Source organism: Ochotona curzoniae, unplaced genomic scaffold (genome assembly GCF_017591425.1).
Source record: "Ochotona curzoniae isolate NIBS_2020 unplaced genomic scaffold, NIBS_Ocur_1.0 contig_1274, whole genome shotgun sequence".
NCBI classification, from domain to species: domain Eukaryota; kingdom Metazoa; phylum Chordata; class Mammalia; order Lagomorpha; family Ochotonidae; genus Ochotona; species Ochotona curzoniae.
This window is the reverse complement of record NW_024465023.1, coordinates 31,190,023-31,212,185: the sequence shown is the minus strand read 5'-3', so window position 1 is coordinate 31,212,185 and position 22,163 is coordinate 31,190,023. Positions and strand designations below refer to the sequence as shown.

Below are 22,163 nucleotides of genomic sequence, written 5' to 3'. Positions count from 1 at the left end.
TCTGCTTTTTAATTATATTTTAAGTTCAATTGTTTTCTTGATTTAATTGAGTTATTTTGTTGCATATCTCTAAGGGCATTGTTTTGAATTCTTTTTCAGGTAATTTATAAATTTCTCTTGTTTGGTGGGGGCATCAGTTACTAGGAAAATATTGTATTCTTGGGGTGATGTTGTATTTCCTTGATTTTTAAAAATAAATTTATTTTTGATGACATTTGCATAGTTGATCAGGGTGAGAAGGATCGAGGATTAGGGGAAAGTGGGTGAGACCATTGTTTCCAAATTTTTTTTCTTCTTCCTGCATCTGGGGGAAAGGAGGAAATAAGGGTGGATGCCACATCCAGTCTCCCAGCCTCCCCAGTAATCACTGATATCAACCCAGGGTCCCTGATGTGGAGCATGTTCCGAAGGTTCTGCTTAAGTGATTTTATTATTTTTGAAATGCTTTCGATCTGGCTGATCTATGCATGAGAAATCCCTTCCAGTGTCTATTGGCTGACATAGTGGATCTTAGAGTCTCCATTCACCCAGATATTTTCTGTCATTGCTTGGTTGGAGTAGTTGTCCAATTTGTTCTGCCCTCCTTCCTCTGCTATTGTGCCAGATGTCCTCTGTCCAGGTGCACGTTCTCCATGTGCATCTGGCCATGCTGTCCACTGCTCTGCCTTTCCCACTGAGGTGGCCCAGGTCTGACGCATGCACTCTATGTTAAGACCTCCAGTACTGGACATGAGCCCTCATGTCCCTGCATGTCCTTCCCAATGCCATCCCCCAGATCAACTGCAACCCCATACACCAAGCCCCTATAGGCAAGCTGCCTGGTGGTCAGTGGGCTTTGCTGGTGTCATTGGCTCCTTGGGCTGCCTAACCCGGGGCCCTCCTGGGCACCCTGCCTCTGGGACTCATGGACCTGGCACCCACCACACCTGCTGGCCTAAGGACCCAGTCCAGTAACCCGGGTCCCACTGGCCCTCTGCCCCCATGGTGCACAGTCCTGGCAACGACCTCCCCACCAACATAACTTTGGAGAAAAAAACTAGAATAAACTAGATAACTATGCTGACACACTGGTATGGTTAACACAGATTTGGCATTAACCAGGCCCAGGATGCGCACAAGCTATTAGCTGCTTTTCTTCTAGTAATGTAACACTTGCCTAAGTACAATGCAGTGTAGGCCATTGCCCATACCTGGACTATATTTTCTTTTTTAAAAGATTGGTTAGATAGATTTCTGTGCCAAGCCTGCTAGGGGAAGGGCAGCACTAGCTTGTGGGGCCCGAGAATGTGGCCTTGCGGTGAGGGCTGGGACGTAGCACTGGTGGGGAATGTGAGGATCTGGAAGCTTCCATCTAGGCAGGTTGAGCAAACCTGGGGATTTCCTCATTTGCTTGGTTCTGGGCGAGGTAAGGAGAGGGGAAGACAGAGCCCCCAGGTTACCATGCTGGCTCACTGTGCTGGGGGACCAGGCCTGGAGAACTCCAGTTGGCCTGGATCTTGGGTGTGTGGATGGGTAAGGCATCAGGTCAGCACATATGCCAGGAACATGGGACTCTGGTGGACGGGCAGAGCTCCAGACCAGCAGACTACCCACACTGGGCAGAGCTGGAGAACTCAGGCGCTCCTGGGCACATGGATTGTGGATTGATTAGGGAAAGGGGCAAAGGGATATGGGGAAGAGAGGACTTCTGTGGGAATATGGAGGGGGCATCTTTGCCAGGTAAGGGCTGAGCACCTACTGGCATACATGAGATCTGGGTCTAGGAGTTGGCCTGGTGGGGGGACTTGGGAAACTCCCCTGGTGTGCCATAGTTTCTGCTAGTGAGTACCTGGTTCAGACCTGGGTGTTGGTAAGGTTGGGCAAAGTAGCTCTACCTATCGGAAAGTGTGTGGGTTTGTTTTGGAAGGGGGCAAACTGGGCAGAGCCAAGCAAACCTTAGTACACTGACATATGCAGAAGCCAGGTTGGAGTGTGGCTCACACCAGGCTAGGCTATCACACCTACCAGTTTGCATTAGGCCTGGATGGAAGCAGACTGAATAGGGCTAGGTCGCAGCATCCACCAACAAGAGTTGTTGGAACTGGGGGCCAGCTGAGTCATGCCAGACTGTAGAATCAGATGGCAAAGGCCAAGACAAATGAGGGGTTGTGCCAAGTTGGGTCAGAGCAACCACTGGTACATGCAAGACCTGTGGCTGGGAATAGGCCTTGTCAGGGAGCTAAGGGGATGCCTTGGCTGGGTGGTGGTTTCTGCTGGTGAGTAAGAGAACCAGAATGGGGGCTGAGATCTTGTCTGGACATGACTGCAGTATCTCTCGCCATGGATGTGTACTGGGTCTGGGGTGTGCAGTTACTAGCCTAGACTCCAGCACCCACTGGTACTCATTAGAGCCAGGGTGGGTATAAGATGGGCTGTTCTAGATCTCTGTCCTTTCTGAGCCATGTGTGAGCTGTGTCTGGGTGTGGACCAGGTTTGGCTGGGCTGTAGCAACCAACAGTAAGAACTGGAATGGATGCGGGCTGGTCAGGAAAGGCCACTGTTTCTGCTAGGACAAGAGATGAACTAAGTCAGCCTGGGCCATGGACTTACCAGTGTATATGAGACCTGGCACTGGGAGAGGTACTGATGAAGGAGCTTGGGGAACTCCTCTGTTGAGATGCAGACTCTGCAGGTGAGTGCAAGAACCAAGGCAAGGAGCAGTTTGGTCTTGAGTAACCCAGACCAAACCAGGTTACAGTACCCACCAGCTGAGGTGGCTGAGGTCTAGGGGTGATCCAGGCTGGGCCAGTTCCTATCACCCTCTGGCAGATCTTAGAACCAGAATGGAGTGCAGGACAAGCCAGGTGGGGCTGTAACACCAGCCAGTTCACATTAGGGTCATGACTAGGGGAAGTCCAGGCTGAGCTAGGCTGAAGCCCTCACCAGTGGGAGCTAGAACTAGGGTGGGCCAGACCAGGCCAAGCTACAGCACTCACTGGCAAATGCCAAGGTGAAGTAGGCCATGCCAGAATGGGCCACAGCAACCACCAGCACATATAAGACCCAGTGAGAGAAGTGCAAGCCCAGTAGGGGGGCTGTGAGGGGCTCCCCTGCTGGACTACTACTCCCACTGGTGAGCATGAGAAGCTGGGATGGGGACAACACCTGTTGGCCTACACGTGAGCTGAGTTAGGGGGAAAGCCAGACTGGGCTGTCTGTACCCAATGGTGTATAAGCCAGAGTGGGTGCAGATTGATTGGCCTTTGCCGCAGCATCAGCTGGCAAGTGCTGGCATGGGGGCGGCAAATTCTGTCAAGCTAAACTGTAGAACCACCTGGAGAGTGTAAGATCTGGGAGTGGAAGCAGGCCCAGTAGGGAACCGGACCCTGTATTGGCAAACACACGGAAGAATCAGGTCTGGGATCACCTCAGATGAAGTTTCTTTGGGGATACCCCCAACTGAAGCACTGACTCAGAACTGCAACCATAGAGGAAATTGCAGGTTCCATGGTCTCACTGTGGAGTGCATGAGTCAGAGCTGGGCTTCCCCAGTAGCTCAGATGAAAGAGTAGACAGCATATCCAGGTGCACATGGAAGATATGGCAGTATATTGGAGTCTGCAGAGGATACCTGATACCACAACTGAGGATGGAGGACAGAACAAATGGATCAATTACCCCAGGCAAGTGCTAACAGTGAATATCTGGGCAGACGGAGACTCTAAGGTGAACTATGTCAGCCAGTGGAGTCTGGAGAGATTTCATTGTGCTTGGAGCGACAAGATTGACAGCAGTTCAGAACCACTGAGCTATCAAAACCACTTGAGCAGAACCCTTGGAGCATGTCTCATAGGATGACATTGGGTGGTTGTCTCCCATCCCAGGGTATGGAGGCAGTTGGGAGGCTGGGTGTGGCTTCTGTTATCTCACCCTTCCCCCAGATGCAGGAAAACAAAAAAAGAATGTGAGGGCCTGGCGCAGTGGCGCAAGTGGTTAAGGTCCTCACCTTGCACCCCCAGGATCCCATATGGGCGCCGGTTCTAATCCCGGCAGCCCCGCTTCCCTTCCAGCTCCCTGCTTGTGGCCTGGGAAAGCAGTCGAGGACGGCCCAAAGCTTTGGGACCCTGCACCCACGTGGGAGACCCGGAAGAGGATCCTGGCTTCGGATTGGCATAGCATCGGCCCGTTGCGCTCACTTGGGGAGTGAATCATCGGACGGAAGATCTTCCTCTCTGTCTCTCCTCTCTGTATATCCACCTTTCCAATAAAAAAAAAAAAAAAAGAATGTGGAATGTGGAAACAATGCTCTCACCCACTTTCCTCTAACCTTTTCCATTCCTACCCTAATCAACTATGTAAACATCATAAAAAATAAAAATTGAAAAAAGATTGGTTAATTTGTTTTATATAGTTGAATTAGCATAAATGACACAAGATAAATGACTTCTTAAAAAGAGATAAAGTAGTGTGAGATCTTAAAACTGTTTATATTGTGAAATAATTATAATTACCAGGAATTTAGAAAAGTAGTTAAGACAGGTTGCTATACCCATCAATGGAGTCTCCTAACAGTAGCATTCTATGTAACTATGATAAATTATTGAACTAATGAAACTGACATTGATGTGACACAACTCTTTAGAATACAGAGCATATTATGCATTTCAGAGGTTTTGTATGTGGCCCTCTCCATTTTAGCATATGTGTGACACTAGTCCTATGAAATTGTATTTCCCATATACCATCATATGGGTGTTACCATGAATCAACATATGTAAATGTTCTGTTACCACCGAGAAGCTCCACTGTAGTACTCTTTTTTGTTTCACCTTTCGGTTTTGGTTTTGTTTTTTTTTTAAAGATTTATTTTTATTATTTTTTTATTGGAAAGGCGGATATACAGAGAGGAGAGACAGAGAGGAAGATCTTCCGTCCTATGATTCACTCCCCAAGTGAGCGTAACGGGCCGATACTATGCCAATCCGAAGCCAGGAGCCTCTTCCGGGTCTCCCACGCGGGTGCAGGTTCCCAAAGCTTTGGGCCGTCCTCGACTGCCTTCCCGGGCCACAGGCAGGGAGCTGGAAGGGAAGCGGGGCTGCCGGATTAGAACCGGCGCCCACATGGGATCCTGGGCGTGCAAGGTGAGGACCTTTAACCACTTGCGCCACCACGCCGGGCCCAGGTTTTGGTTTTTTAAAAATTATTTAAAATTATTTCTCATGATACAGTTCTGTAAGTATAAATATTCTTCTTTCCCCCTCCCCGTTTTCCTCTCTACCATTTCCCCCCATGCTATCACAAGAGTATAATCCCTTAGTAACAGTTACATGGTAATCTTTTTGCTATTTAAGTGTATCATGTCATTGTAGCTATAGACAAAGGTAAAAAAATCTAGTATCATAATACAACGGTATATTCTTTCTTTGGGAGTCCTACTTTTATCAGAAGTAGAGACACAGATATATTTTTCTTATAACCATGTGTTTAAGTCTGCACATCTGGGCATAGTCGCCTTTCCAAACTTTAGGTTAAATTTTAATCTACAGTTGGTCCTGAGTGTGCCAGCTGGGCAGGCTGTGATTCCTCTGGTTCCAAGTGGGCACAGTAGGGGAGCATCCATGTCACTGCTTCAGTTGTGATCAGTATCAAAAATGACTGAATATATCTCAGTGGTCTCCACTGCAGATATTTGTGGCTTTGACAGTTGGCTGCATAGGCTATTCAGGCAAGAGGCAAGGATTGTAAAACTCCTCTTTGTTATTTCCTTCTCCAAATTGAAGAGACTTAGCTGAGGAGATCTCTGTGAGTGTAAATCTTCACTCACTGCACAGGCAGCTACCTTGGCCTTGGAATTCAGCATGCAGATGTTTAGAGTAGATGTGGACCTTGGTTCCTGGGATCGAAATCCTGTGAAACTACGTGTTGACTTTTCAAGACATATGAACATGCAATTATCCCACCAAGCTGGGATCTGATGCTCTGAGGCACTAGCAACTTGGGCTCAGGAGACTGTGCTTGGGTTGTGGTTCGAACCCTGAAGGGCATGCTACTAGAGCATTGGTGTTGCTCTGGGAAAAGAGTGTTCTGGAGGCTTAGATTCCAGGAAATAGGGAACAGCTGCTATTTGAAACCTGGAAGCAATAAGGCAGTGGGAGTGCAGGCATTGAGGGATGAGGAACCCAATAGTGGTGACTTTGGACTCTGGGATGGTGGATTGCAGTAGTAGCTAAGGCTCTGAAAAAGCAGGTACAATAGCAACACGGACCCAGGAATGCTAAGATGCCATAGTGCCTTTGACTCTAGGAGCTTGGAAGCAATAGCCACTGCCCTGAGAGATAGGATGCCATAACAACTCAAATTGTGTGTGTGTGTGTGGGGGGGGGTGGGTAGTCAACGTAGGCAAGAAACTCTGGCTATTTGGCCAGAAGGGTGGAATGGCACAGCTCATCCAAGGTTCTGATTCCTTGGGACATTAAGTGCAGCATGTGCTGAGTCTAGAAAACATTATTAAAATTAATTTGCAAAGCCTCCAGATCCCTGGGGTGAAAGTGCTGCATCAACTGTGGCCCCGGGGCTGAAAATACTCCAGGGAGTCAGCGTCTGGAAATCCTTTCAGGTGGGATGAACTCTCACCTGTGGTGCCAAGAAGGGGTGGGATTGGACTGCTTCGTTGTGCAAGAGATCTGTGAAGTCCTCAGGGGATGGAGTACTACTTCAATTTCACTGTATGTGGAGTGTGACCAGCAACTGGAATGAAAGAGATAGAAGAGTTTCGTGCTGTCTTGGTGCTAAAGGACCAAGTAGCAATAGCAAGATGGCTACCGGGTGGGCGTGTCGCAGTGTCAGCCAAGTTTCTGAGGTGTAAGTGGGCAATGGTTCCTCACTCAAAGCAGGACGACAGTGACTTCTATTCCAAGATTGTGTGTCACAGTAAGAGCATGGGCTAGAGACAAAGGGCAGAACACTGGTTCCCTCTCTGGATGTAGCTCAGCCTGTGGATTTGAGGCAGTTCTTTGAACTGCCGTCAGAGCCAAAAGACATAAGGAGTTTCCATTAGCAGAGACTACAGAGTAGTAAGGTGGTAGTAGGGGTTGCTAGTGTCCTCTTGCTTTTATTTACCTTGCAGAAAGGAGGCCCTTCCAGGTTTTGAGCTGATTCCAATCAGGATGACGGTGTGGAGGAGGCATTTTCTTCTCTTTTTAAAGTTTTTTTTTTCTTTTTAAACTTTTCATGATACTGTTCCATAGGAACAGGGATTCTCCCTTCCTTTCTTCCATTCCCACCCATTACTGTTTCCTGCCATGTTATTGTGATAATATAGTTCTTCAGCAGTAGTCACAAGTACAATATTCTGCTGTTTAGCTGAATTATTGCGTTGTGCATATGCATAATGTTAGAAAGTCTAGTATCCTATGTATTGTCAAGATATATTTAACAGCTTCATTGGGAGTGCTCCTTTTATGCAGGAGTAGAGATGCATACTGCAAGGTATCTTCACTTTTCAGGAGTTTCCTCTTTTACCATGATGTCTATCCTGGATTTCAGTGATCTACAGCATTTCTGCTGCTGCTTTGCTGTTCCCTGGAGCTCTCTTTTTGTTATTTTGGATAGAAAGTAGTTACATTTTGTTGTTTTATGGAGGAAACTGTCTTAGGAGCATCTAGTCAGCTCTCTTGTTAATGTCATTCCCTTTTCTCTCAATCACTTTTCTTTTTCAAAGGATCTGTTACCTATAAAAGGCATTTGTATAAAGTCTACTATTCCTAGTGGATTGAAAATTCAATGAAAGTAAAGACCAGGTCTCACATAGCTGTATTCTTTCCTATGTATCCTAACACTTAAAAGGAACTCAGTAAATATTTATTCTTTTAAGATTTATCTATTTTTTTAAATTTAAAGGCATATTTTATAGAGACAAAAGGAGAAACACACACACAGAGAAAGAGGTCTTTTCATCCACTGGTTCACTCCCCAAATGGCTGCAGTGCCCAGAGCTGAGCTGATCCCAATCTGTTAACCAGTAGTTTCTTCTAGATCTCTTATGTGGGTGCATAGTACCAAGGATTTGGGCCATCCTGCAGTGCTTTTCCAGGTCATAAGTAGAGAGCTGTGCCAGAAGTGGAGTGGCAGGAATATGAATCAGTGCTCATGTGTGATGCCAATGCGACAGGGTCAGCCACTCTGCCAGCCCCACATATATTTATTTATTGATTAAACAATGTCTCATATTACCTCCTCCAATTTGTAAGACTGACATAATATGATATCTGTTGGGTTCGGCTTTGTTCACTTTGAGTAAATCCTTTTCTGGACAGTTTGTAAGTCCTGGTGTTTGAACTTTTACTACCATATAATTTAGAATTGAAGGTGGAACACTGACCACTTTTTTTCAGGTGACTAAACTGAATATTTAAAGCTACTATGCCACGTTTTTCTCTTTTTCATGTTTTTTTTCCCCCTTCTTTCCATTTAACATGTATTTGAGTACCTACTGTATACGAGCCCATGAAACTGATTATCTATTTCCTCCTTGTAGAAAGAGACAAGGCCATTTTCTGGAGAGAGTGGAGCCAAGGAGTAAGTTCCTAAAGGCTTGAGGAAGAGTAGAAAAAGTTTGAAAAATTGGCTGCAGAAAGTGAACAAGAAAAACACAGCAATATTGATTAACATTGTTCAGGGCTTACCTGCAGGTAGTGACTTTAATATTACATGTTGAATCCAAGCTGCCTGTTGTGTGAATTTTCCCCATGTCTGACCACAGGTACAGAGAACATGGATAGTAGGAATGATCAATGGTTTTATTTGGTTAGATGAGTAGCAAAGCATTGTGATCATTATTATCAATAGCAACAACAGTGTAGTGTGGTAAGAGATTTTGGTAGGGGCTGGCAATTCCTGTCTCGATCCCCTATGGGCCCTGGTTCAGGTTTCAGCTGCTGCACTTCCAATCTAGCTCTGTGCTAATGTGCCTGGGGAAGCAGTGGAAGACGACCCTGCACCATGTCGGAGAGCTGAATGAAGCTCTGGCCCAGCCCTGACCGTTTTGGCTCCTGCTCTCACTCCCTCCTCACTCTCTTTCTTTCTGCCCCCATCTCCCTGTCTCTGTAACTCTGCCTTTCAAATAAAAGCATAAATCCATAAAAAAGAGAGACATTTTGTGGTCTTGGGAAGAGTGCTATAGAAATGATGCATTATGAAACCTAACCTGAGTTAAACAGGGAAGTAAAGAAAATTATGTTAAGTAGAGAGAAAGTAGAGAATGAAGATTATAGATTATTAAATCAGCAACCTGAAAGACTGTGGGCTTAGTGTCAAGTTTAACTGATTTTGGGGACTGGTGTATTGGCTCAACTGATTAATCCTTTACCTCCAAGCACAGGCATCCTATATGGGTGCTAATTTTTGTCCCAGGTGCTCCTCTTCCCATTCAGCTTCCTGATTGTCACCTTGGAAGACAGTGGAGGATTGTCCAAGGCCTTGTGATCCTGGATCCCTGTGGGAGACCTGGAAGAAGCTCCTGGCTCCTGGCTTTGGATTGGCTCACCTCTGGCCTTTGCAGTCTTTTGGACAGTGAACCATTGGATGGAGGATCCTTTTCTGTGTCCCTTCTCCTCTCTGTAATACCTTTCCAATGAAAATAAATAAATCTTTTAAGAAAAAGAGAGAATGAACAGATTTTAGCGATGGAGTGATTAAAAATAATGGGAAATTCCAAGGTATGAAAAGTGGGTGGCTGACATGAAATGGAAAGAAGAGGTGTTATGTAACTGAGAGTTCAGCATGTTAGATATGCTGAATCAAGGATCTGGAACTGTGAACACCACAGGCCTTTTGAAGCCCATGAAAACATTTCATCTGGCTACTACAGTTTGGACTCAAAATTCAACAAATCAATAGCAGGCTAATTTTAAGTTGCTGTTTATAACATCACACAGTGTAATGTTGTAAATATGCAAATGGACCTTGGCAGAAAAAATATTCTTCACCTGTATTTTAAATTATAATAACAAATACACCCAGGCAATTTAGGCAATTTTTACTGAATTCTAAAAAGTCATTTAGAAGCAAAATTATTAGGGTGATAGGAGTACATTCTGTAATATCTGAGGCAAATCATTAAAGCCAATAATGTTCAGTAACCATTTTTTCCATGATCAGAAGTTTTACTATGAAATTTATTGTCTGAATCAAACTCTTTCTTAGGCTTAGGACAAGATTGTTATTAATGTTTACAAGAGGCACATTTAAATGTCAGCCCTAGGACAGCTATTCCAGGCTATTTAAAGTTCCTTCTCCAAAGAATTTGAAGACCTCTTGGTATGTGTATGTCAAATTAGCTGTTGCAGTAAGAAGATTGGTGAGTTTTCAGTCTCTGCATATCTGCTATCCCTTTCATCTTTGGACATGCTCAGATTTCCTCTTCTAAAAAATAAATTTTGTTACACCATGCTGCCCCACAAGCTACCTTCCCAACTCTTTTTCTTCCAGTCATTGTTTCTTATTTTGCTCTTTGTTTATTGAAAATAGCCAAGTTTTTATTGACAAATGTATGTATACATATAAGCATAGATCAAAAAGTTCATGGAAAGTGTGCATTATGAAAAAACCTGTACATGAATTTCAAATATTTACACCAAAATAAACATCTTTTAAATTTTCTTTCATGAATTTTTTGAGTATCCTCATATATACATTTTTTCATGATTTGAAGCACAAACTGTAAGTCTTTCGAGGGTACAAGATTCTGTTTTTTTCTGCTACTGTATATATAGTAGATGCCTAGGGGGTTCCATATTTTAAATCAAACTAATTAATAGTATATATTTTAAATTTGCATTTTTATTTCTCTGTTTACTATATTGAGAATTGTCTGTTTTCATAATATTTCATAATATTCAAAAATATTAAAAAAATATTAAAAAATATAAAGACAGACAATTGTTGATATAGTAAACAGAAAAATTTTATTCTTTTAATATGTCATATATCAGTAAAATATTTTGCTATAGTTGGGCATTTCAAATGTTTAATTCTTACTATTACAATCTGTGATATGTGAGGGTTTTTCAAAAGTTTCATAGAAAGTGTATATTGTGAAAAAACTAGATTTTTAAAAATTTTGCACCAAAAGTAAATTTATCTTTTTAACTCTACTTTCCACAAACTTTTTGAAGCACACTGTATATCCCTCTACATTCATGTGTTTGCTCACTATTACTTTTTGTTGAGCCATTTTTAAAGATAAATTGCAATGACTGAGGTTAGTAAGCAACAGGGTATGATCATTTGTATCTTGGTTAATTTAATGAAAGAATTCCATGCATTTGATTTTTCTGTTTTAATTCCTTCCTGTATGCCATAGAATTTGTCTTCTGGTCTACCCTTTCAATGAACCACTTCTCTCAGTGGTCACCAATGTCCTCCTATTTGCCAAATCGATTTTTCTTGTTCTATGTTTTAAGAACCCTCTGACGTCTCATAATTCTTCTTTGCTTGGATTCATGGCATGAGATTATTTTGGTTCTCTTTTTATCTCTTTAACTGATATTGTTCCTTGAATCCCCTAAATGTAGCCTTTCCCAAAGTTCTGTCCAGTGCTTCCAACACCATTACCCTTGTTTTAATAACCGCAGAACTGTTATTTCTAGTCCGTATTGCTTTTGTTAAGCTCCAGACTTGATCTATTATTAGTGTCCCATATGGTATACTCTTCATGTCTAAAAATGATTTAATTTCTACTCTCCAGTCTGGTTAACTGCAACTATTCTATTTCTGATAATACTATACCATTGCTGGAATTTTTACACCATAGAGACATTTTAATCCTTTTTCCTTCCTTGTACCATCTAGCTTGTCTGTTACCCTGTTATATGAATTCAAATTCATGGTCTCAATGTATTTTTTGCATTGTTTCTCCTGGATTAATCAATTAATTAATTCAAAAAATCTTTATTGAGAATTGCCATGTTCTGGATCTATTTTTGACACAAGTGATGCAATGAACACAGTTAATAAAAATCCTGGTCATCATGGGTCTGATATTCTACTATAGGAAGAGACACACACGTAGTTAAAATATATAAAACATCAGATGTTGAAAATTTATAGAGAAAAAATATGAAAGTTGAAGAGAGAAGGTAGGGAGAGATGTACATGTGTCCACAGTTTTAAATTGAATAGTACAAAAAATCTGAGAAAATGGCATTTCAGCAAATATTTGAAAGAAGTCAGGAAACAGCCAAGCAGGTAGGGGAGGGGATTATGGAATATTTTAGGCAAAGGAACTAGAAAGTGTGAAAGCGTTGAGATGGAGCAGACCATGTATCCTAGAAGTACCACAATGGCCAGTGTGACTAAAGCAGGCTATGTAAAAGAAGAATAGGTGAGGTGAGAGAGATAAACGGAAATTTAGGGTTTTGTAGGTCATTGTTTGGACTTTGCTTTCATGTTAGGAGTTTAATGGGAAACCAGTCACATATTTTGGACAAAGGAATGTTGTAATTTGACTTATTGTGTTAGCAGGTTGACTGATTGCTGAGAACTAGGCTGTAGCAGGACAAAGGATAGAAACAGGGAGTAAGGAGACTGTTGAAGTAACCCAGATAACTCAAGTTCAAGATGGCTTGAACCAGGATGGTGGTGGTGAAAGTGGTGAAATGTTGTTGGATTCAAGATTTTGCTATTGATTGGACATGGGATGTGAGAAGAAGCAGGAGTTAGGGATGGGTTTGAGGGTTTGACTTGAACTGGATAAGTTTTTGCATTTCTCTCTCTCTCTCCCCATCCCCCTCTGTGTGTGTGTATGTGTATGTTTAATATCTTATTTCTCTGAACTCAGACAATATCTATTGTTACTATTGTATTCTACTCCTTAATTACTTTTCATCTGGGTTGTATCAATAGTCCTGACAAATGTAAAGTGGTGAATCAGACCTCTTGTCTCAACCTCTTTTGAGATGGAGAGTATAAATGTTCCAGAAATAGCAGAGAGATCAATGTAACTGAACCAGACTGAAGAAAAGGAAGACTAGTAGGTGACATATATTAGTTCATCTTTCTAGAAATGAGGCAGTAACTACATTCTCTCTCAAATCTTCAGTGCTTTTCTATTTCACTGAATTCCGTAGGCACACTGCTCTGTCTTGCATTCAAAGTCTTGCATAATATGACCCTAACCTATTTCTTCACCATGTCCTTTACTATTCCTTTATATGTTGTATATAAAGTAGCTTACTGCTCCTTGCAGTTAGTGTTTAACAGCATTTAATATGTAATAAGTCATGCTTACTTGACACTGCATAGTGGTTAAAAACTCAAACTGCCTAGCTATACACCCCAGATTTGAACTGTGGATCCATGTTTCATTCTGACACTTGTCAGTATTTTCTATCTGTGAAATAAGGATAATAGTGATCTATTTCACAGAGGTGTTTTGAATATTCAATGGTGATAAATGTCAACTACTCAATCACTGTCCTTCGTATCTTAAATGGTATAATGTGTTAACTGTTAGCATTGTTGTTATGGTTATTATGTTTGTTTATTGTGTCTGTGTCTCTTCCACTATAAAAACGTGTCCATGAGGAGAGGATGTTTTTGTCTGTTTTGTTTATTGATGTGTCCTCAATGCCTACAATGATGTCTGCCTTACGTGTAATAAACACTCAGTAAATATTGTTGAATGAATGATTGTGGATTTCTCAGGCCAATTTGACTAATGCTGCTACATTTTCTGCCTGTTCTTTTCTCTTGCAAACCTGACCAATCTACAAGGCTCATCATGAATGCCATTAATTCCATCAAATGCTTTGTGATATTCTGATCCTTTTTTTCCAAATTAAATTTAATCTTTCATTTCTTTGAACTCCCATAATATCTTGTTTGTGCTTTAAAAAATTTCTTTGCTTTTCATCTTGGTCATTTGTATCTAATCTTGCTTATAGAGATGAAGTTCTTAAAACATGGACTATGTCTTACTCATATTTGCATCCCCTGTGGTGCTATTATAATACTATGAACATGGTAGATGCTCAATAAACATTTACTGATTGAATTGAATTGAATTTGTTCTGTTTATGTACTTAGTTTCATATGAATTTTCAGATTTTTAATTCATGCTTCCAAAGTATTAAGTCTCTGTAATTTATTTCTTTGGCATCCCAATTGTTCAAGCTTAGTTGTAGAAGAAGCAAGTTTATCTTACCAAACTTTATTTCGACTGTCTAAGGACTTTGTATTTGGTCATGAAATTGTTCCGTGTATAAGATTATATAGGAGAAAGTTTATAAAATATGGTAATGCAAGCTGGAATTCAAAAGTCTAGTAACCTCACCTAAGAACCCCAGATATAGAGAAAGTGTAGAAAAAATGTGTATTGCAAAATCCATACATAAGCTCATGCACTTCATAGGGTAAACCCCTCAAATCCTCACTCATAATTTATTTACTCATCATTATGCTGAAATCATGATCACTGGATTTCCTAGCCAATGGCTGCACAGAAGCAATTTAGACATGTTAAAAGGGCTCATAAAGTCGAGTAGACGGAGGAACAGCTGATTTTAAAGAAGGAGAAAAACTAAAAAAAACAAAAACAAAACAAAAACAAAAACAAAAAAGCAAAAATAACAAGCCAAGGACTCACAGCAGTATGGGACTAATGGCTCTATATTGCTTAAATAGACCTTGAGGGCATCAATGTGTTATAACATAACACAGTAATTGATGTTCATAGTAATGACCCAAATTCATCAAAAAACTATTAAGTTGTGATCACACACCATATTCTACTTATGAAGATAAGCGATGAGTATTAAATGTTTAGATTTCCATTGAAAAGTTTAAATTAAAAAATGATTGTATGTATAAAGCAGTAAATCCTAAATGGGCAATTGATTAAACTCATTGTTGAATTATAATCAAAGACTCTTGTATTAAATGTATATCTTTATGTCAAGGTGCTTCTAACTAGAATTGAAAATAGTAAGCAACATGAGACAGTAAATCCATAAAAATGAATTTTTCACTCACGTTTATAACATAGGAAATATGATTATGGAACAGATGTTGACTGATTGAAGTGCTGTATGCTCAATCATGTTAGCGTTTATTTGATAAGGAATGCAGTTTATTTAGCTTTGCTAATTTATTCAGTGACTGTGGCCTGGAATTTTATTAGATGGCTTTATATGTGCATAATGCTGCCCAGCACAGTGCTGAAAGGATCTTAGCTTGAATAGATTGAATGAGAACTTTGAGCTTTTTAGCTTTAAGAATGAAAATGGGAAGACTGTTTTTGAAGATTTTCAATTTAAACACCTTTTATTGTATTTTATTTTTTATTTTTATATGGATGCTGGAACGTGGAGATGACGAACAGTCTGGTAATATTCATTACCTGTGAAGCTTTATTCTAAAAACTTGCATCTTCCTCAAAGTCTTTTCAGTGACTATTCAAGGAGAGAAAGAACCAAAAAGTGTCTTAAAATGGGACCATTTTACAAATAATTGAGAAAACTAAAATTTAATTTAAAAAATACTGTAATGCTAAACAGGTCTTATATTTAAAATAAATTATTCAACAAATAGTTTTGTTTCCCTTGGGGCTAATTAGAAATGTACTTTGTCTTCTGGCAAGATTATAGCAAATTATCTCACAGGAACGCTTGTTTAGATGCTGCAGTTGAGTTCTATAGTTGATAATATGTGGGCCTTCATGATGTAGAAACTAGTATAAAATATTTGAATGAATGAATTAAGTAACTAGATAATTTAGGAGAATTATTTCAAAATTTGAATGAACTGACATGTACAACTAGCATCTTAGGTCATTTTATAATACTCAGTGTGCATTATAGTGGAACGAGATTTTTAAAAATTATTTATTTTATTTCCATAAAATGCATAGTTACAGAGTATGGTGGGGTACCGGTAGAGATCTTCCATCTACTGGTCCATTCTCCAAACAGCTGTGATGGCTGAGGCTGACCCAGGTTGGAACTAGGAACCAGGAGCTTCTTCTGGGTCTAATATATGGGTGCAGGGGCCCAAGGACATGGGACATATTCCTCGCTTTTCTAAGGTGTATTAACAAGGAGCTAGATCTGAAACACAGCAACTGGGACTGAAACTGGAGCTGGAATTCATATAAGATATACTATCACTGATAGCAGCTTAACCTGTTAAGTGACAATGCTGGCCTCTGGAAAGGATTTTAAAAATTAAGATGTTAAGCAAAATATTTTGGGAAGAATTTTCTTTATTTAACAAATGATAGGGTACTAGCACCTTTATCACAATAATTTTGTGTACATTTTACCTTTTTCGTAAAGGCAAAAGATCACTTTTAATTATTGCCAAATAGAAATCAAGAGTTGTTCATCTCTAGGGGCAGTTGTTTGTTGCAATGGTTAAGACTTTGCTTAGGAAGCCTACCTCTTGTATTGGAGTACCTGGGATCAAGTCCTATCTCTGCTTTCAACTCTGCTTTCCTGCTAATGTGCAGTAGAGGCAGCAGATGATGGCTCAAGTACTTGGGTCCTGGTCACCCATGTGGAAAATCTAAATTGAATTCCTGGATTCAGCTTGGCTCAGAACTGGCTGCTGTGGGCATCTGGAGAGTAAACAACCAATAGATGGAAAGTTATGTCTTTTCTCTCTGAATCTGTGTCTCTGTGTCTCTCTGTGTCTTTGCCTGTCAAATACATTACAAATAATTATCTTTTATAAGTCTTCACACTGTATACGTTATATAGCTAAACTGAAGTCTGTTCAGAAGGAGATATTATTTTATATAAATGTAGTATGTTATGCAGCATTACAAGTTCCTCCTCCTTAAATACCGTTTCATGTAGACTCATCCATTGTTTGCTTCATTTTAGTATTATTGGTCCCCAAAATATGCCCCTTGAATTTTCACTTAATAATTGTTCTTCTGAGCTCAGAGCCAACACAAATAGGATTATTCTTGTATTTATTTGAGAATTTCTTTAAATATTTGTTGGAACTTCTTGAAACATAAATAATGTATATGAAGTTGTCACTACATTATTTATGTATATGAGCAAAAATGTAAATAGCTTTAAAATTTTCATTAATTTAAAATAACAGCAATTTCAGGATAAGCTTTGTATTTTTTTTTTATCATTTTCACTCCTAAATATTTTATTTTTGATGCTGATGTAAATGCAATAATTTCTAAATTTCATTTTCTCATTCCCCATTACAAGTAAATAAAACAAGCTAATTTTAATATTAACTTTAATTTTTAAAAATTTTAAAAAGATTTTATTTACTTTTATTGGAAGGTTAGATATACATAGAGGAAGAGAGACAGAGAGGAAGATCTTCCACACGCTGATTCACTTTCCAAGTGGCCACAGATGAGCCAATCTGAAGCCAGGAGCCAGGAGCTTCTTCCAGGTCTCCCATGTGGAGGCCTTGGTCCATCCTTGACTGTTTACCCAGGCCACAAGCAGGGAGCTGGATGGGAAGCAGGGCTTCCAGGACACGGACTGCCCATACAGGATCCTGGAGCATGCTAGGCAAGGACTTCAACCATTAGCCTACCACACCAGGTCCGATATTAACTTTTTATCCTATAACCTTGCTGAACTTGTTTATTAGGTTTAGTAGATTATTTGAGGAGGGGGCAGTAGGATGGGAAAATTATCCTTTAGGCTTTTCTGTGTAAAAAAACAAGATGGAGTATAGAGATCATTTTACTTCTTTCACTTTGGCATGAATAATTTTTATTTCTTTTTACTGTGTAATTCCATAGCTTAAGATCATCTGTTACACTCTTGATAGACTATACTTAACATCTTCCTCACACACTCTCCCGACCCATTGCAGAATAACATCGAGTATTAAAAGCATATGCGGCTTTTCAGTTCTTTGGTGTAGATCATAAGCAGTCTGTCTCTCATTGATTATTGGTTCATTGGTTACATCTCAATATCTTATTGCGTGTGATACAGACTGAGGGTATAATAATATTACAATTTACAGGTACTATTTTTAGGATTGACATCATTTCATCTTACATTAAGGCAAACATGTGGTAACAGGTAACTTACAGACAGCAGACTCAAATCTGCATTAGACATTACCAAAACTATAAAGACATGCAGTGGGATCCTCTTAACAGGAATATGCACAGCCTCTTAACAGGAATATCCACAGAGCAGGAGGGAACCCCAAAGTGGAACAGAAGAACAGGAAGAGGCTTGTATCCTAACCATGGGCACCAAGGACTATATCCCAACTGCCAAGGAGATAACAGGGAATTGGAGTGCCCTTGTAGATCGAGAACTCTGAGGTCAACCATTCCCTATTGGATCTCCCACATGGGATGTAAGAAGCCCAGATCCTTGCTCATAAGATCTAATGTCATTGGAACAAAGCCAGGAGCCCTGAGCGGTTCTCTGAAACAAGAACAGTCAACTTCCTGAGGGACTTGGGAGAGGAACTTTCTTTGGTCCTAAGTTAGTTCCAACTTTGGATCCCCACCCTCTCTTGCAATGACCATCAGGGTCACTCTGGGGACCCCAAAATTAAATCAGATAGGCAGACAGAGACCAATAAGGAAAACTTGTAACAGACAAGAAAAAGTCAGCTTGGACTCCCATATACCTTACTAGGTAGAACACAAAGATTAGTTCCTCCTCACTAAGGTATTGAAGATTTCTCTGCACACCCCTCCTGAAACTGTTCTGCTCCTCAGTTGTTAACATACAGCTTGTTAGAGTTATAAGCCTGTTTGGACTATCCTAAAATTTGTGAAGTTCAGTAAAAATCATGCTTGACTAGTATAAGCTGCTAAATATAAAAATGAAAATAGACACGAGACAGCTGAATAGTACCCTATAACCATTTTAAGGTTTATAGCAGCCAGTTGTGTATGAACTAAAATTGAGATGTCAATGAAGCAGTTACGAGATGTGGTTAACAACTTGCATTTTCTAACATATTGATCACTCAATACCATTTCAATTAACTTCATGATATTGTAAATTTCCATGTTTCTTCCTTTTGTTGAAGTTTTGTGGTGGCTTTTCATTGAAGGAGATGATATTCTACCAGCTCTACTTTCAGACCAAGGATGGTCTCCCCATGAATCTGTTGAATTTATCTGGACAATAAGATGCTGGACTCTCTGCATGGTCCCCATGCCCACAATGAAGGAAAAATGACTGGTTATGAACTGTACTATTGTAACAATATGGAGTAATTCAATATAGGGGAAGGATTTGGGGAGAGGCTGGGGAAATCCCAGAGCCTATGAAACTGTCATAAAATGAAATGCTACTACTACTACTACTAATAAAAGATCATCTGGTGACAGTGTAATCCATAGAAGTTGTAAGAGCAGAAATTGTCATGTTAAAGAGAAAGCATCCAGTCTTTTCTCTTTTAATATGTTAGCTTTCATAGATAACCTTTATCCAGCTGAAGAAGTTCCTTTCCATTCCTATTTTATTAAGTATTTTTAGCATTCAAAGAGTAAACGGTTTGTTTAAAGACTTGATTTTTTTTTAATTTTTAAAAAAGATTTATTTATTTATTGGCAAGTCAGATATACAGAGAGGAAGAGCTTCCGTCCAATGATTCATTCCCAAAGTTAGCACAACGGCCAATGCTATGCTGGTCCGAAGCCAGGATCCAGGAACTTCTGGGTATCCCACACGGGTGCAGGGTCCCAAAGCTTTGGGCCATCCTCGACTGCTTTCCCAGGCCCCAAGCAGGGAGCTGGATGGAAAGTGGAGCTGCTGGGATTAGAACTAGCGCTCATATGGGATCCTGGTGCATTCAAGGTGAGGACCTTAGCCGCTAGGCCACACCGCCAGGCCCTAAAGGCTTGTTTTTAAGGGCAGAGTGACAGAGAGAGAAAGAGAAGGAGAGAGGGAGAAAGAGATCTCTCATCCTGTGGTTCATTTCCTCAAATGTCCACTAAGGCCAGACTAGAACCATGCTGAATCCAGAAGCCAGGTATTCCATCTGGTTTTCCCATGTGGCTAACAGCGGCTGAAACAATTGGGCTGTCTTCTTCTGCCTTCTCAGGCAGATTTGCAGGGAGCTAGATCAGAGGTATAGCAGCTGGAACGCAAACTGGTATTCTGACATGGGAAGATGATATCACAGGTGGCAACTTAACCCACTACACACTACCGGCCCAGAGTATTAAATTTTTTTCAATATTTTTAGTGTATCTACTGAGATATTAATGTAATTTTCCTTTAGTTTGTTCATATGATGCATTCCATTAATTGACTTTATGATGTTAAACCAACCTTTTATTTTTTGAGATAAAATTCTACATGGTCTTGGTGAATAAAAATGTTGTTGAATTCAATTTGCTGATATTTCATTGAGAATTTTTATGACTGTAAAAATTCATATTGGACTGTAATTTTCTTTTTGTGCGATGTCTGTCTGGTTTTGATATCATGGTAATAATTCATAGAATGAGTTGGGAAATAATGTTTACTAGAATTCACCAGTGGAGCATTTGGGCCTAGGCTTTTCTTGTGAATAATTTTTTTTTAGATTTATTTATTTTTATTGGAAAGGCAGATTTACAGAGAGAAGCAGAGACAGAAAGATCCCATTGGTCCACTTACCAAATGGCTGTATCAGCTGGAGCTGAGCTGATCAAAACCAGGAGCCAGGAGCAATTTCAAGGTGGATCCCAATGCCTTAGCCATCCTCTACTGCTTTCCCAGGCCATGAGCAGACAGCTGGATTGGGAGTATAGGAGCCAGACACAAACCAGTGTCCATATTGAATGTTAGCGTTTGCAGGTGGAGGATTGGCTTGTTGAGTCACAGCACCAGCTCCGTGAATAATTTATTGATTAGTAATTCATTTTTTTTCTCTTTAGGTTGCACATATTTTTTGTTTTCTTTGGAATTAATTTTGGTACTTTTTATCTTTCCACAAACTTTTATATTTCATTTATGTAATTTCAATTATGTAATTGCAACATAATACAATTATTCTTATTTTTTTGTAATTCTTGCTATATCTTTATGATCAGTAGTAATGTTCCCTCTGTCATTCCAAATTTTCCTAATTTGAGTCTTTGATTTTTGCTTTCTCAGTCTAGCTTAAGGTATGCCAGTTTTATTGATCTTTTCAAAGAAAACTCTTTCGAAAAAGGAAATAGCAAATTAAGCATTTGAAAATGGCTAAGTAACTGTCATAAAATCACCTCCCTGGCATAGCTGTTATTACACACATATTTCATAAATTCTTGCAACTTCAGATATATTTAATCTGTAAAATGGGATAAAGGATAGACATTTGGTAAAGTGGTAAAACCATGGCTTTACATACCTGCAACCTTGTATCAAAGTGTCTGGCCTTGAGTTCAGACTTTGCTTCAGGTTCTAATTTCCTTCTAACACACCCAGGGAGGAAGGAATGTTTAGGTCCTAGGTCAGTAGTTGGGTCTTTGTCACCCATGTGATGGACTGGATTGTGTTTGTGGTCTGGCATTGACCTGGCTAGCTATGCTGTTGCAGGCATTAAGTAGTGAACCAGTGGATAACATTCTCTCCCTCTGTGTGTGTGTTTTGAATAAAACTTTTAATTTGGTGAGGAATCTTGCTTTATAGATTTGACTTTAAGATTAGATGACATGATTTTTCAAATCTATTATAACACCTGTGCATGAAGGCAGTATACCTTGCAGTAAGTGCTCATTTTTTTTTTTTGATACACCATCATAGTGCTGACCCTAATTTTAATGAATAGTTATTTAGTTGCCATTCTTCTAAACATCAGACCTAACTTCTCTTCTAAAGTCAGGAAATGCTTTTTTTTTCATTTTGTCTGCCTACCTCATTGCCATGATGATATTTGGTTCTTGCTATGATGCAGAAATGCAACCAACCTCTGAAAGCAATCGAGTGAAAGTGTGATAGTTTAATACTAATCATAGATGAGTCCAGAAATGCCAAAAATGTCCTGCTCTTTATTGTTTTCATGTTTTTCTATGTCAATAGCAATTTCGTTGCTCTATCAAATAATCATAGATAAGTTTCTTCCTCCTTAAAGGGAAGCACCATCTCTGAGATAACTAACATTTCTAAGACAATTCTGGACTTTTAATTTAATTGACTTTCATGAACTTATATTTAATAGGCTTATAAATGATGAACAAGAAACTCTACAAAGTTATC

General features: G+C 40.0%; 1 protein-coding gene across 7 annotated transcripts in view; it reads left to right on the top strand.

Annotated features, from left to right (window-relative positions):
- The window catches only part of EDA (ectodysplasin A), a 360,959-nt gene that overhangs the window by 50,719 nt on the left and 288,077 nt on the right, over positions 1-22,163 (top strand). The window lies entirely within an intron of this gene.